The 16,262-nt window shown below is 44.7% G+C and overlaps 1 protein-coding gene across 2 annotated transcripts in view; it reads right to left on the reverse strand.

Moving 5' to 3' along the window:
• LOC131886704 (latrophilin Cirl-like) overlaps positions 1–16,262 on the reverse strand; it is a 49,032-nt gene that overhangs the window by 21,052 nt on the left and 11,718 nt on the right. Inside the window, exon 1 of one of the 2 annotated variants that reach the window (XM_059235105.1) lies at positions 56–1,648. The exons of the other annotated variant lie outside the window; for it this stretch is intronic. The gene's annotated coding sequence lies outside the window, so the exon portion shown is untranslated. Of the gene's footprint in view, positions 1–55; positions 1,649–16,262 lie in introns of those variants that run through there. 2 annotated transcript variants of the gene reach the window in all.

A 16,262-nucleotide genomic window follows, 5' to 3' on the forward strand; every position in this document is an offset into this window, starting at 1 on the left:
TGCACGTCAACTCTATCAAAACAAATACAAGTTGTCGCGAATGTTGGGATTTCACCTCTCTCATCCCTGGCTTTTCGAATGGTGAGTCAAAAGGTGAGTAAAAGGACTCTCAACCGGAGACCATTCATGACTCAGAGAAGCAACCCATCATCAGTGTTGGCAATCACACCGCCCATACCTTCTCCCACCTTGGGCAGATTTGGGGGTCAACGCGGTTGCCGGTGTTCGGAGTAATTCTTTGTTTTGAAAGATCGGGAATCTGTTTTTGATTGGTCGGCATGGAGTTTTCCCAACACTTTTTGGGGGTTTTGGGAGGCTGAGATCCTTCCACTCAATCCCACTCATCGTCTAACTAATGCCCTATTGTCATCTCATATTATGTACTTTTTACAAATGAAATATGTTCAATCGTAAAAAATGCAAGTCGTTTAAAGCTAGTTAGCGATGACATCCCGGAGGTCAATCTTTCCATCTCCCGGAGTGTTTCTCAGTTAGTGACTGATGGATTGGGGCATTTGGGGGCGGGAATGATCGACATCCCGCTGGTAGTGCAAGTCTAGTCAGCTTCTGAGTTGCACGTTGTTGATGATGGACTACTCACTAGTGCCAATGGGTTTCTTTCCCTGAATGCTCTAGTAGCTCTCTATCATGGCTTTGTTGTTGACTCCTTTGTTTACGAGTGGATTCTCGTCATTGGAACTACCCAATGACATCTCGCGTCGAAGTCGGGAAACACCGTAGCGATATTCTACGACCACGAGAATCGCAGGGAATGGACGGACGGACGGATGGATGGATGGATGGATGGATGGTGGAACGTGAAAGGCATTGCGGCGATGGTTGGGTTGGGTTGGAAGTTGCTTGGGCAATTTGGACAGGAAATGGCGCATTGACATGAAATAAGAGAATCTCAGTGGCCAGGAGCGTAAACCGTCGAAACAATATTGAAAAGGGTTAAAGTTCGGAGCTCAAAATTTTGAGCTCGACCTCAATGAGGAAAGAGAAATCCGCTCAATGTACCGTTGAGAATTGATAGTATGGACTTAAGGAGTACACTCTATCCTCAACACAGAGCCATTGCCTCATTGGTAATGGGAAATCTAATGGAGATAAATGGCAATTGAAGCTGGAAATTGATCCAGCTCTCATCCTGTTCGTCCCGGAAGAGGAAAGGTGCTAATTTCAACCCCTTTGTGGCTTTTGAAGACGTCCATTGGAAGAAATTTGTTTCGTCCCCGATAAATCCGAGATCCTCCCTAAAACCTCAGTTTTCGACATGTGGGTTTCAAATGCCGATTCCCGGAATATTAACCTCAGGATTGGCCTCAAATAGTCCAATTATTTGTTTTCCCATGGCAATAGTCGCCGTTTGAAAAGCGCCTTTTCCCGAATGAATATGCATTGAGCAGAGAGAGGATGGACTCCACGCCAATTTTGCGGTCTTCAGAATCTTAGCTAGCAATTGAACACGCAACCGATTGTTCATTTCTAGGAGTTGAATCCGAAAATTAAAGGCCGACACAAAAATCGTGGCTCAAAAACAAGCAACGGAAAGTCGAGACTGGAGAGCGAAATGCATTTGACTTTTCTGTCCAAGAGTCACTTTGTTTTCGTCGATTCGTGTTTGAATCATGTTCAAAGTGATCTCAAACTCGAAATTGAGCCTGGACTGTAAATTAGACGGCGCTCTTTTCCTTTCATCCATTCGGAATGCAATACGAAAATGGCCGAGTACGGAGCAAAACTTGGAAACACCGTAGCCTTCACAGTAGGCACTATGAAGATGAGGCTAAAAGCATGAGAAGCTCTCCCGCAGCTTTTTGAGACTTGATGTCGGATGTCATTACTTTGGGGGAGAAGATTTTTAAAAGCATTCAAATGTAAATTTTCCGGAATTGTCAAACACTTTTTGCTCTTTAAATAAATTGATCAGGCTAAGTTGGAGGAATGTGCCGGAGTGAAAACCCGAGTCCAAGTTGTCAAACCCGAAATCAAAAGCTGTTCTTCAAGTAAATAAAAAAGGTTACACAATAGTCGAAGAATCTTTTTTTGGTGGGATTTTCCGACGATTCCTCCTCAACACTGGACCAGATGACGAGACAAGGACCGTGAAAGGAGTCATGTCTGATTAACTGACAATAGCATGATTACTTAATTGAATCATTTCATCATTGACATTCGTCCAATCAATCAGAGTACCACCAAAACGCTCATTCCATCCATCTTTCCAGCTGTCGTCCAATTTTAGCTCCGTCCGTCTTCTCGTTCCATTACCTCACTCAATCCACCACCCTCTTTGGTATAGAGACAACCAACTAGAAAAGTCCCCTGAAACCCCCTTGGGTGGAGGAGCTTCTTTCTTTCTTTCTTTCAAACTGTCAACTATTCAATATTCTGTCAGCGTCCCAGTTTGTGTCCACATGGTGGGACGACCCCACCAATCTGTGCCAAGAACAGACAGCAGGGTTGGAACGCCAGAATTAAGGCGACTTTTTCACTCTTTGTTCCAACGCAGAGTCGGCGACGTGCTTCCACGAATAGAATCGGGATAATATCTGTCCTGGTTTAAAATTTCCATTATTTGGTTGAGGTAACAGTGGTCCCCCCTTTTTCGACTTTCCTTTCAACTTCCGTCGAACCATTTTTTGTTGGGCCGGATCGAGAATAACCTTTGTTGAAGACAGATAAATCAACAGTTAAACATGAGCGGATTGATCGCTTTTTCAAATGAAGCCGGACCACGACAAATCCCTCGGAGAAGAAGGAGGAGGTTCATTTCCAGATGATATATCACGGACGATAATCATCGCCGTCTTCACCTTGGAACTGACAAAGTTCTATCCTTAGAAAGACTAATTCTTCCGATACCAAGATGGTTCGGCTCCACCCCGCTACCCATTTTAGGACAAAGTGTTGGCTTGTGTCCCGATAATGAAGGTGATGAGGACCGGATGATTATGAATGACTTTGACACTGACCTTGTCATGGCCTGAAATCTGATTTGAGACACCGATCAGGGTCAAAGTCAAGACTCAAGCCAACCAAAACAAGTGCGGATTCTCAAACATTCTCCACTTTCAGGGCCATCAACCAACTTTGGCCAAATTGTACACTTGGCGACGGATTCAGTGTTATGCATTACCACTATAGTGCAACAACACCGACACAATAACGTGTCTCGAAATTGTTGTTATTTACAGTCATGAGACGTCAGATTTGTTGAGGAGAGTCCATGAGGCAAAGAAGTAAGTTGTAATATTGGTGGTTCAGGGCTCGATGGAACAGGAAAAGAGGAAATATCGAGCTTCGAGTGAGTGCCAACAACTGAAATAATAGAAATTCAATTGGAGAGAGAGAGAGCAAGAAAAAGCCAGAGAGGTCGATGGCTGATTGTCAGAACTCTGATCTTTGAGAATTGCCATTGTGACGATTCCCTCAAATAAAATTCCATTGTTCGTTACGAGGATTATTGCACGACGAGGGTCGACCATGACAGCAACGACTACAATGACTGCAGCAGCATGCAACATCAGCAGAAGCAGAGCCATCAATAAAACAATTTCCCGCTCGGAAAATTTCAGCCGTCGATTTCTGGGCCCGCTCATCCTCAAGACAGAACGGATATCTTCTGTGAACACCATCACTGCGCGTGGAAAGCCAATGTGAGTATGTTAGTGAGGGAGGGAGTGTGTGAGAGAGAGAGAGAGCTATATAGGGCGTTCAATTGGTACCAAATTTGAAGCCGTAATCTTCCCATGATTTCTGACATAATTAAGACGAGCGGGGCCAAGGCACCACTCAAGAAAGGTCGTCACACTTTGAGGGCTCACATTCCCTTGTTCTCGTATTCACTCAAGCAAAGCTATCAAAGCATGACCAACTCGTACAATCACCATCGAGTTGTTCACTCGGAGTCAATGAAAAATCATTCTTCATTCCAAACAGTAATCAGAGAGCTAAATTCGGATTCAGTCGAGCACAATTCGCTCTACATAGAACGGGTGATGTCGAGATTTATATCTTATTTCCAGCCAGTCTCGAGCCACTACCTACTTACAATATGAACTTCTTTGGTTCGCTCTTTACTCGCTCTTTCTTTCGTTCGTTCGTTCGTCGTCTTCTTCACCGACAATCACGCCAATGTGCGTGGTGGAACCGGGACCCGTCATCTTTCTGCTCATGTATCATTATTTGTTCAACGTTAGCTCTTGACTGAGCTGCTCTGTCACTTGACTCATCACCTGTTTGTTCCCGTTCCTTGGTCTGCTCCATCATGAACGGCCATTTCAAAACGAAATGAGCCCAGAACACTCGCATTCGTTCCCTTTGTGACAGGGTGGACTTCATTAGACTGGAGATTGTTCTCTCCCCATAATCAAAAGCTAAAAAATCCTGTCACTCGGATCCACTGTCAGAGGTACCAGGGGAAAGTACCCTATGTCTCTATGGACCTGTCTCGGAAACTAACTTGTGAGGCTCCATTTTTGTCAGTGTCCATGATCAGGCTCAATTTTCTTGATTAGAGGGGAAGAAGAAGAAAAGCTTGAACTTGGAGAAAAGCATTATTACGAGTCTCTGGTTGACAAACAAAAGCATGACTGGGTAGAAAATATCGAAATTGAGAGAGAGCACACAGTAGAGTGCATGGAGTTCAAAGTGCAATAATCATGTCATGTTGAGTCCATTATCTTTCTTTCTTTCTCGAGGGTTGGCTCAACCTCCAAATAGACCCGAGGACGTCACTCCATTCTTGACACAACCATCCTTGTTTGGACTGGTTCTTCGAAATAGAAAATGGAATTAAAGAAGAAAAAAAAGGCTTCAATTTGGAGCAGATTTATTTTTGTCACCATTCAACCCTCCGACCGTCATGACAAATGGCTCATATCAGGTCATATTTTGCCTAGCCTGGAGAGTCCCTGTTCTCCTCGTTGACGGTAGTGCTTCTCTCAGGACAGGAAATGACTCCCACTGACGTGGACTCATTAGTTACCACTACTCTTTGGCGTGTTGTTTCGTCCATTCAGGCGGCAAGCAAGGCGAAATCTACTTTCTGGGAGCCGTCGGCTCGCACCTTGTTAAAGTCAACTTGGGCACAACATGGCTAGAGAAGCGACCGTTCTTTCAGGTCCCGATTCTGTTTAACACCAAGGCTTTACGCTTCTCTGCCACGAGGGCCTCTACCGTTGTCTCGGGAATGAGGCGGAGAACATCCGAGACTCTCCAACAAAAGATAATGACCGTGCCAATGGTGCTTCCTGTTTTTGGGACACTTTTTGCGAGCGAATCTCGGGCACGGAAACTCCCATAGAGCTAGCCAACTAACTAGAAATCCCTTGTCTAAACTTACAAATATCACGGGGGACTTGAATTGAACAACCCAAAGCTCAAAACGCGACGTAGCTATTTTTTTTGGGGGTAAAAGGAAGAAATCCGTTCCAATACTTATGAAACCTTCTCAACAACCCATCCATCCTTCCAATAGTAGATACTTCTTGTTGCAGCAACTTTCTTGTTGCTTTTGACAAAATATGTTTCCTGGCCAAAAAGTATTTAATTTATGGACGATGGCCATTGGAAGTCTGGCAGAGTCCATTCCCCGACTTTGGATGAAATCAGATTTTCTGCCTCATTTGTGCCAATGCCATGTTTGGGGTGCTAATTGATGATAATGGAAGTCGTCTCATGCGTACCTGCAAAAAAGAAGTCAAAACAATTATAGTTACGAGGGGACGAAGGGGGATTTAATTAGAGCAATAAACCAGAACTTGAAAATTGCCCCTAAATTGATTTTTCTCATGCGATCGTCGCACTTGGACGCTTTCCAGGCTCCTAAAACATCTCTCCATCTCTCCATCCATTGATGAAGATGGATCTATCTTGACATTTGATAGCCAATTCTGGCCTCAGGTTCCATTTTGTTGGCAAGCTTTTAACCCGACCAGATCTCTAACCTCGAAATGAGCCCTCTCCATTGAATCTAAACTTTCTCATTAAATGTTGAACAAGGCAAGGAGGGGATGCAAAAACCATGCAATAATCTTATGAGTATGTTTCATGTAAAAAAAAAATGTCATCAACTTGGCTCGACCCGTTCGTTGTCCCTTGTACATAGTAGACTTTAGCTTTCAGAGCGACAGATTGTACGGAAGGGATCCTTTGTGAAAGTCACCAGTTTATGAGTCATTTCAAAAGGATTTTACCGCCCAAAGTTTTCCCTTTTCCTCAAGTTGAGCAGCTTGTTAGTGGATTCCACCCGGCTTGAAAATTCCTGCAAGTTTTCATTGGAATGAGACAGGCTCGCCGACGACGATGAAATCGAGCCCTCAGAGATCCAAACGAGGAGAAGCGTCACTAACTTGTAGACGTGAAGAACGAGCATGATTTTGAGTCGTTTCTCTTTGGTCTCATGATCTGGGCAGCTGCAGCACTATCAGGCAGAAAAGGGTCAAATAATGCCAGCTTCAGACTCACTCGCATGTCATTCCAATTTATTGTTCGATTCTGCACCAACCAGATTTACAGTGGACGTCGTGGAATAACTCTGAGCCTCCCCCCGTAATATCGCAATGGATGAACAAATGCGGTTGAAGTTCTTGGAAGGCTCTTGATCTCTATCATTCCACCGGAAAGCGAAACATGTAATTTGGATATTGTGTTTGAATCCAACAAACCCTGAATCCCAGGAACAAACATTGTCAATTGAGAGACATTTGAACAGTATCTCAACCACTCGAACCAGGCTTTGTTGGGGAAGAAAGACCATGTCGAGTGAGTGAGTGAATCTATGTTGTTCGAAACATGTCGTGGCTTACAAAGTGACAAGATATCTTGGATCTTAAATTCCAGATTCAGTAGAAAGACAAGCCACGAAATTTGCATTTCTTCGAAGGTGATGACAAAGAGCCTTCGTCTAGGTAATAAATACATGCGAGCGAGGATACACCACAATAGGTTTCATCCAAGACGTCATCGAAGATCTTGAGTTTCTCATTTTGGCCTCGCCAAGAGCGAACTTGACACCCGAGCGATCTCCTCATCATTTGAATTCTCCCAGAGACAAGAAGAACTCGTTTCTACTTTATCAGAAAGCATGGCAGAAAGAGAGAAAGAGAGAGAGGGAGAGCACCAAACCTTAACCGGCCATGGAATGAAGATGGGCGGGGAAAGGGGGGGGGGACAGTTTCCTTTCGTATTTCCTCTGCTTTTTGTACAGCATCGTGAAAAGAAGGGTTATCACCCGCCAACGAAGCGCGATGATGAGTGTAAGACGACATCAGATGGAGATAAGCGGGAGGAAAAAAAGCCAACGAGACCGTGTTCGAATCCACATGGACAGCTACAGACAGACAGACAGACAGACGGCTACTCAGACAGAGAGATAGAAGAAACGCCAGACTTGGGCATGGGGGCCCCTTTGGAATGAATGCCTACAAAGACAGGTGGGAATAAAGGGAGGATGGAGGGGTGACATACCATACATAGACTCGCAAAGTGCATATATGGGTGGGTTTGCATAAAATGAAGATGGAGCTGGAAGAAGCAAGCACCAGATCTAAACAAGAGTGAAACTGGTGGAAACTCATCTCTGTTGGTCTGGGTTACAGGGGCCTTTTGTTCTTGGGAGTCTCTCACTCAAAAACGCCTTTCTTCGTCGCTTGCAAGTCAGGTCTGAGGCCCATTACAGTCAGTGACTTTTGTGCATCCAAGCGCAATGATATCGTCTTGACATCCACACAAGTCAAACTGATGGGAACGCGACCAATCCTAATCAGAAGACATCCCACTGCAGCTCTTCGGCTCTCCCCTTCAGCATCATTACTATCATCAGCATCAGCATCGTGGTTGTCCATTTCACGCTGGCATCAGCCCACGAACGAGTTTAGCTCATTTACGAGCTGTCCGATGTCAAGACAATGGTCAGTAATTGAAATCATCATTCCTATTTCAAATCCCACATCCAACCACACGGAGACCCATTAGTGGCTTCTATTGAGTTTGGAGGATCCCTGTCAACATTGTTCAACTCTCAAGACTTTTTTATTTATTTCAAAGGAGGAGGGTCTCACTGTCTCAGACACTTTGTTCGATCGTTCTTGGCTGCAGCAGGTAGTCATATAATCAGAGACTGCTCCAGGGTAGAGTACAGTGCCCTCCACTGTATGTACTCGTATGTGTACGGTTGTATACCTAGTACCCAAAGACCCACTATATGAGTATGAAGGAACCGTATTGTACCGTCATAGATGCACCTTCAATACCTGGAGAGTGTCATGACACGCAACTTTTCACTTTTGATCAAGAGAAGATCTTGAACTTTCTATGCATAGTTCAAATACTTCACCAACCACTCCTACAAGTATCGTCTGGTCTGGTCTAGTCTAATCCGACCTTTTCTTTGGATATCAATAGCACCAAACAAGAACTGACTCGGAGCCGTCTAAGCTATTTCTAGTAACGTTTGATAAAAGAAAAAAAAGCAATCATTTGGAGGATGTGGGAAAAACAAGAATTGTTCAGGATTTTCCACTCTTTCCTTTTTGCACGACGGCGTTCTTGGCGATTGGATTGGTTTTAATAGCAAATGCCTATAATTAATCAGCTCCCCGTCTTGACTGGTCAAAAGAACAGGGTTGCTTCTACTATTGGAAACAGATAAGGTGGTCATCATTAGATAAAGAGAATGGTAATTAGCAGCACACATCCCAGCAGTTGCGTCCATGACGAGGGATCATCATTCCTCGAAGAGGCGATCTAGCAAAAACCTCACCCTTCGTTCGCTCTTTCCCAGTTCCTTGGAGGCTCCTCACGAGATCCTTGTACATAGGCCAGCAGTCAAGCAACAAAAAGCTGCTCATTTCACTGACGATATCGACCCTCTTCTCAACTTCTCCTCGTTCTTCTCCTTGAGATCGTTCTGCGGTTCAGTTTCCTTGGGCTGAAGAGTCTGGAGAGGAGACCACTGAGCAGTGGGCAAACCACCAACCTGGCCACTTTTTGTGATTAATTCAAGAGCGACGTGGTCACAAATCATCTCAATTCACGAAATGGAGCCATCTCCGGAGCCAAGTGGCCGCCGATCTGTACACTTTGGACGCGTTTTTTCACACATTGTTCAAGGGGTTTCCAAGGTGTTTATTGTGGATTGAAAGCGTTTTCCATTAACTTGAGCCATATTGACCAGGGCATTTGCCAACATTCCCACCCTCACCCAGAAGCATCCATTGCTGAAGTGTAGAAGTGCTTTGTTCCCCTCCTTTCACTAATATTGCTCTTAAATGTGTTTGTCTATGCTTGATTATGTTTTCCCTCCCCCCATCTCTCGCTTTCTTCCTTTTCTTCTTTCATTCTCAGTGCCTCGTTCCCTTTGACTGAACCTTTTTCCTTGAGGAACACATCAGAGGCGATCCCATTACACGCTGTACGTACGACGTACCTACCTAATACCCAATTGTATGAGTATTTGTATGTAATGGTTTTTAAATCCGAGGAAGTTGTTACAACGCCAAGAGAGAAATCCCAAAGAGATTGGGAATATTTTCCCCGAGGGACGTTTCACCTTCTCTCCGCCGCAAAAATGGTGGGTAGATTGGTGGGATGGTGGAAAAGGGTGGAGACGACCACACCACGACGATGGTTCACCCTCTCTCCATAGGCGAGGAAACAAAACCATGGATGGTGATGGGATTTTAATGTTTGATCTAGGAAATTACTTTGCTTTACAACAAAAACCCATCGAGGGTTCAGAGTTTGGAAGTTGCAAGTGAGACAAATATCCACCGATTTTCTGCTGCCACTCAAGGAGTTGTTCGAAATGCTCCCCATTCTCCAAGAAAAACACAATCTGTCTTTTTCCCCGGGAACTTCCACCTCCCCCCTCACCTCCCCCCCCCTCTCCCTTCTCTCTTCAGAAGTTTTTAAACAAATGAAAGCACATTAAGAGCTGTTTCAACCGGAGAGAACACATTTCCTGAAGTTGTTCCATGTCAATATGAACATTAAACGCTCGATTAGGACAACTCAAGAAATGAAGCGCGAGAAACGAGACAGAAAAGAAAGGGGCAAGAAGGGTTTTTTCCCCCACATCTGGTTTGGTCCGCGCTCTATTATAGTACAGCAAATGCATGGGACGGGAATTAGCCTTTCCAGGGCCATAAACAACGCATGATCTGAATAGGATTAGAAATAATCAAATCTCGCTCATCTCGAATCATTCATGTAGCTCGACCATATCATTTCCCGAAATATTGCTACAAATGAGCTTGGCAAAATGTGGACTCGGAGGAAAAAGCTCGATCATCTTTCGGTTTGCGGAGCTAACCATGCGTCGTACATCAAAATAGGGTGTAAGAATATGACGGATCACGTACCCAAAATGGCGGATTCGGAACGGCTTTCGGGCTCAGTTCAAAGGCACTAGGGACTTGGAAGAAAGTCGTCGTAGGAGCAGGAGAAATGAATCATCAAAAATCCATCAAAAGCTAATATGATGTATGGGCTAGTTTGCACACGCCGGCTGATCTGTTTCTTTTTTGCCCTCAAGAACATACTAAAACCCCTCGCAAAGCTCAAAAGCCGACCGAGCCAGACAGACAAGACAGGACAACTTTTTCCCCTGTTTCTTTAAAAAGGAAAATAAGGAATGGAATTCATTCCATCAAGTGAAGAAATTCCGTGAAACTCGTAATAGAAACTTTTGAAGCCATTTTTGCGGCTGAGCAAACTTTTCTCAAAGATCTCTTCTTGCCTTTGAATTCTGCAGATCTCCGAGAGACCTCTTCATATGTTTAAGGAGTGTCAGAAACTATCCAAAGATCAGCCACATGGAAAACTCATGTCTGAGTCTCGTGGTTCAATTCCTCGATTACTTGGCTCGAGAACAAAGATCGGACGAGTCTCCACAGCACACTCGTCATTAAGTGTGAAATGGATCGTTCAAATTATCCTTGACCTCATCAGTCATTGGCAAGACAATTTGTAAGATCCCACGTGTGATTATCGATTTAGAGCAAATGTCCTTGAATGACTACCTCGACCAGCCACTTACTTCACTCACTCACTCCGACAAATCGATGCGATCAGAAGTTGTTCATATCTCGAAGGATAACGAACAACCAAAACAATAATGGAAAAAAATGATACTTGGATGCCTGTTTACCACCATCATTTCGAGATGGGTGCAAACCTGCATCAAGTGCCAAGATATCCAGGACGACGGAATAAGAGCGACAATCTATCTCAATCAATAAAAGGACAGTAAGACGAGAGAAAAATAATCCGCCTACAGCTCAAGATCTGCCATCTCCCTCCATTCATGGTAATGAATTGATTGAACAACGGATTTGGAACACCACGGTCTACGTAAGAGACGGTTGTCCATGTCTAAAGGCCGGCCTTTGTTGAGCAGTGTCGAATCATATCCATTCTACCACGTATTTATAACTAAATAAGGTGAGAGAACTGGTGCACACCTCAAACTGCCCTTGGCGAAGAAAAGACTCAAGTCCAATGTGAGGTTCGCCCATCTCGTCAACGCCTCTGGAAAGTTTATTTGCGGACTACTCACGAAGACATTGCAGAAAGAAATGTTTCTCAAGAAACATTGGAAGTTTTTACCGCAAGATTAATTGATGGCAAAATTGCCGTAGAGGAAAACTCAATTTTGCAAAAGCACGGAGAAAAAAGAACAAAGAGATACTTTGCCAAGCCAACATGCCTGAAAGTTGGTCCAATGAAGACTAAAGGGAACCGCGCTTCCATCTCAAGCTTGAAGGCCTTTAAATCCTCCAGGTATTTTGTACGTATACATACTGTAGAGAACGAGCCACTTCATATGATACATGTAGTAACTACTCGCGAAAGCTTGCACTCCGTGATGGACACTGAATAATGGTCTCGCTCCATCTTAAGAAAAATGGCCTATGCAAAACTTTTTGGGACCAAATCCCGACTTGGCCAATATAGCCTGGAAATGGAACATTGTATTCGTAGGCTAGATTCGCAAGCGGCATCTGCGTCTCTTCTCGTTCTGTTGCAAATTGGATTCCCCATGCCATCCGTCTTTTAAGTGAATGTTTCTCACATTTCATCATCAGGTCCGAGAATCTCCGAGAATCTTGTCAGACCCCCCAAAGTCGAGCACTGATCAGTCTTTCGAAGGTGGAGCGAGAAAAGTCCAGTTCTCGTATTACTGATTAGATCAATGCAAAAAAATTCCAAGCTCCTTTATCGCTCTCCGACCCAATCGAGTGAGTCGAACAGAAGAATTAGTCGAAGTGGTAGGCAGGCTCCTAGGTAGGTAGTAGGTGCACTTTATTCCATCTCACAGTTGTTCTCAAAATGCATCATCTAAGGGGTTTGCTTGAAGATCAGGTCGTCATTCAACTTTCAAGCCAGAGAAGCCCGCTGCCAACGAAGACCGACCAACAACGAAAAAGACGACGAGCTTCTGGCGGCATTTTGCAACTCCTCTATCTAAGAAAAAAATGGCAAAGAACAACCAACGACAGAGCTGGAACATCTCAAATTTCGAAATGATGCATGTCACACGTGAACCGTCACTGTAAAAATGGGAGCCAAATCTGAACCCACACAAGCCCTGGGATTTGAGGGTTAATGACTCTCCTTTCGAGTTCGGAATGATTCTAGACAGTGCTCGGAACATTCGGTGGACTCGAGTGGACTGAAAGACGATGCCCGACGAGAGGAATGGGTCTAAAAATCCAGATACTAATGAGGCCATAAACGAGCCGATGTTTCTTTCAAAACGGTTAAAAAATTACAACGAAATAATGCAACTGCTTTTCCACCAAAGTTTCCACTGTGATCATTTTTTGTCCACGTTTATACGGCAAACTTCCCGTGGAGTTGACTTCTTTTTCAGTGCTTCGTCCATGTGTTTTTCTTCTTTCGGCATGAATTTCATTTGTCAAAAAGTTTAAAAGGCTCCGAAAACGAGGACCGAGAGAAAGAGAGTTCCCAAAAGATTGCTCTACAAAGGCAGCAGTGTTTCTGTTCTAAAGCAAACAAGGTCGCCCCCAAAACTTTTAGACTGAGATTAATCTGCAGACAAATGGTTCCTTCATGAAAAGAGTTGGTGGGCAGCAGACAATAAAAGGAATATCTAGGAAACAACCCTCTGGGGTCATTTAGACTCCTGACTCGCTCGTTCAACAGGTCTGTTCTACTAGCTGTCCTGAAAATATTGTTCAAATGTTATGACTGCCCTGTCGACGGAATTGTCTTTAGAAGCCCTCAGGGCTCATCACCGACCAAATCCTTCACTCCAACCAAAGGGCCGAACGGAAAAGTGACGCAAACTTCTCGTCCACTTGATTGGCACGTAAGGGCAAAGGGGGTTCTTCGTTCTATTCCACTCCAGACTCCGTTGTTGACCCGAAGGGTGATGAGCTCTAGTCCGGCGCTTGTAGCTTTGTCCAGAAGACTTCAAAATGAGCCTCAAATGGCAATGGACAATAGCCAAGACAAAGAAACGCCACAGCTATCCCGACCAACTTTGGCCGAGAATTTTATGACAATTCTTCTCTCTCTCTCTCTTGCCAGCTGCTCCGACTACGAAGCGTTATTTGAACAAATTCTGAATGACAAAGCAGGTGAGGCCAGGAGTCGAGAGAGTTGCCGAGGTGATGGAGATGAGTTTGATTTAATCCGTCAAGACAGATTGAGAAACAGCTGACGAGACCCAAGAAGAGGTCGTTGGGGTTCGTCCGAATTTGGACAAATTACTCTTATCAACCAGAAGACAGGGGACAAGCGTTCGAACCGAGAAAAGGTCTCCAGAGACAACTTGTCTTGTTTTCTCGAGCAAGAAAAGTTTCGTTCAGGTCGATTGAGCCGCCGATAATCTTTGCGAAAGACATGGCCTCACATCAAAGGCTTCTCTTCAGCAACTTGACGCTGGCGTTCGTTCCCTTGACCCTTCTAAATAAGTCAGTGGTCTATGGCTTTTTTTGTGTGTGCTCCTTGCCCCGCATATGCTACAAACCCGAGTATGGTGATAGCATCATTGGTTATCTATTATTGCGGTGGTCGTTTCCACTCAGAAACGTGACTGGCCTATTCGAAAATCAAGTGAATCCAATACTGGACACATGGAAAAGGAACCTGAGAGACCTGAGAACCCGTTCAGTCCATGCACTTAGGCGACGAGAACGACACGTGGATGCAATATGAGGAACATGAAAGCCCATTTACATTATGAGAGGAGGAGAGTGCAAAATTTTCCTTTGTACACCAACGCCTCATCCTCGTCTGTCAAGATGCATTTATTGTCCCCAATAACAGGTTCGCCATCCTGCCCGCTTCTCTCTCTTGAACCCGAGGAGTCTATGGGGCCGTGATTGTATGTACACACACGTACACGTACTAGTGTTACTCTTGCTAGACGATCCATTGGGGTTGGCCATTTAATGGGCAGAATCTCGGGTTCCGTCGTGCTAATCTCGGTCCATTTGGGTTGACCCGATGTGACACCGAGGGCAAGATTGAACTTGTCCGGTCTTGAATACTTAATGAATCCAAACACACTCGGCCTGCCTGGGTCAGTTATGCGTCTAGGTGGCGGTAAATTGGTCTCATTTCGTAGTTTGTTCGGGGTTGATTAATAGATGTCCAGTGCACATGTCTGAACTGAATATCTCCGCCATGGGAATTGTATCATGTCTTACCTAGAAAAGATTCACATTTATCATGAGTAAGTGGTGTGGTAAAGTTGAGGCCCGTTTTTTTGTGCCAGTGCTAGAGAGAGATACAACCACGAAGAAAAAGCGAAATACACAGCGAGATAGAGAGAGAGAGTATAAAGCCTAAATGTGAACCACTCGGCCAGCCACCACCAGTACCAATTCACCACGCGATTGCGTTGCGGCGTTTCGTTTCGTTTCGTCAGTCGGGGCTCTTAATTTTCAGACTTTTCAATTAACTTCTTGACTTTTTGACTGCATGCACAAGCCTGGACTGTTCTTTTTTTTTTATTTCTGGCACACAGAGCAGTCGGTCAGAGCCCCGTCATTTTTTAGTTCCAGTCCTGTAATAATCACATGATGTCGTCAGCTCTGTGCTACGGACACACGGACGGATGGGGAGAACGTTGTTTGGTTTGCTCAGGATAGCGTGACTGGCAGAGATAAAAATCCCCGTGGTCTTCTTTCTCTACGCTGGAGCCACCAAGATTTGACCATTGCTTGATACTAATACTGAAGCTCCAACTTCAAAACGGCAAAAGCCCAAATCAAGCTTAACCAAGCTCTCTATTATTTGAAGCCCGAGCATACGTTGCTTAAGACTGATCATAGAGTAAAGAAGCCTTCTACGTCTACTACTCATCTTCATGGTTCTTTATCACTTCTCCCAGCCCAAATCTCACACCCAAAACTCAGCGTGAGATCCTCGTGGCCAAAAGTGCGGACTAGCCCTCTCTCTGAAAGCAAGTCCCATCGCGCAAAGAAATACTGGCTTCCAGGGCCATTTAATTGGTCAGTTATTGTCTTTTGTGATACGGGAGAGATTATCTACCCGAGCAGTCATAGATCAGCAGCCGATTCAACCATGCACCCAACCACCCAACCAACCAACCATCGCTGCCTTCCAGTGCCATCACCACCACCACCACCCAATACTAAGACTTCCAAGCTATACTTTACTGCGCCTTCTACCTGGCCGACTACTGTATGTACTAGACTCCATCCCTGACCGACCGTCGTGGCTAGCAATCACCTTTAGCTTCAGTCACCTTTGTACCCACTGTCAAGAGGAGTTGCTGTCCGCTCTAATGTACCTCATTTCGAACCAAGAGGTGAAATTGAGTTTTACCCCCGAGGTTCATGGTGAGGATAGAGACAATGGGCTTCCTCCATATCATCTTGTTCCTCGCCCAGTCACGAGGAAAGTCACTTTAGCCAGAGATTTCCAATTTTAGGCAGGTTTGAAGGATCGCCACCGAACGATTAAGAGTTTGTTTTCCAGGGCAAAATAAGGGTTTCTGGCAATGCAACAGCGATCAAGATCTGGTGCATTTAATGAACGGTCATCCATGAGTTTTGGCGATGATGATCACGATGATCCTGATGATGATCTGGCTGGCCGTCAGAGTTCTCCAACAACCCTCATCCCTGTGCAATCAAAAAGCAATGAAATTCGTAGAGGTATCTTCTCTAGTCGTCGTCGTGGCCATCTTCGAGGCTTCCAGTTCATCCGATCAGAATTGGGAGGAAATGAAATATGAACAAGACCTGGTGAAGAAG

This window comes from Tigriopus californicus, chromosome 9 (assembly GCF_007210705.1).
Source record: "Tigriopus californicus strain San Diego chromosome 9, Tcal_SD_v2.1, whole genome shotgun sequence".
Taxonomy (NCBI): domain Eukaryota; kingdom Metazoa; phylum Arthropoda; class Copepoda; order Harpacticoida; family Harpacticidae; genus Tigriopus; species Tigriopus californicus.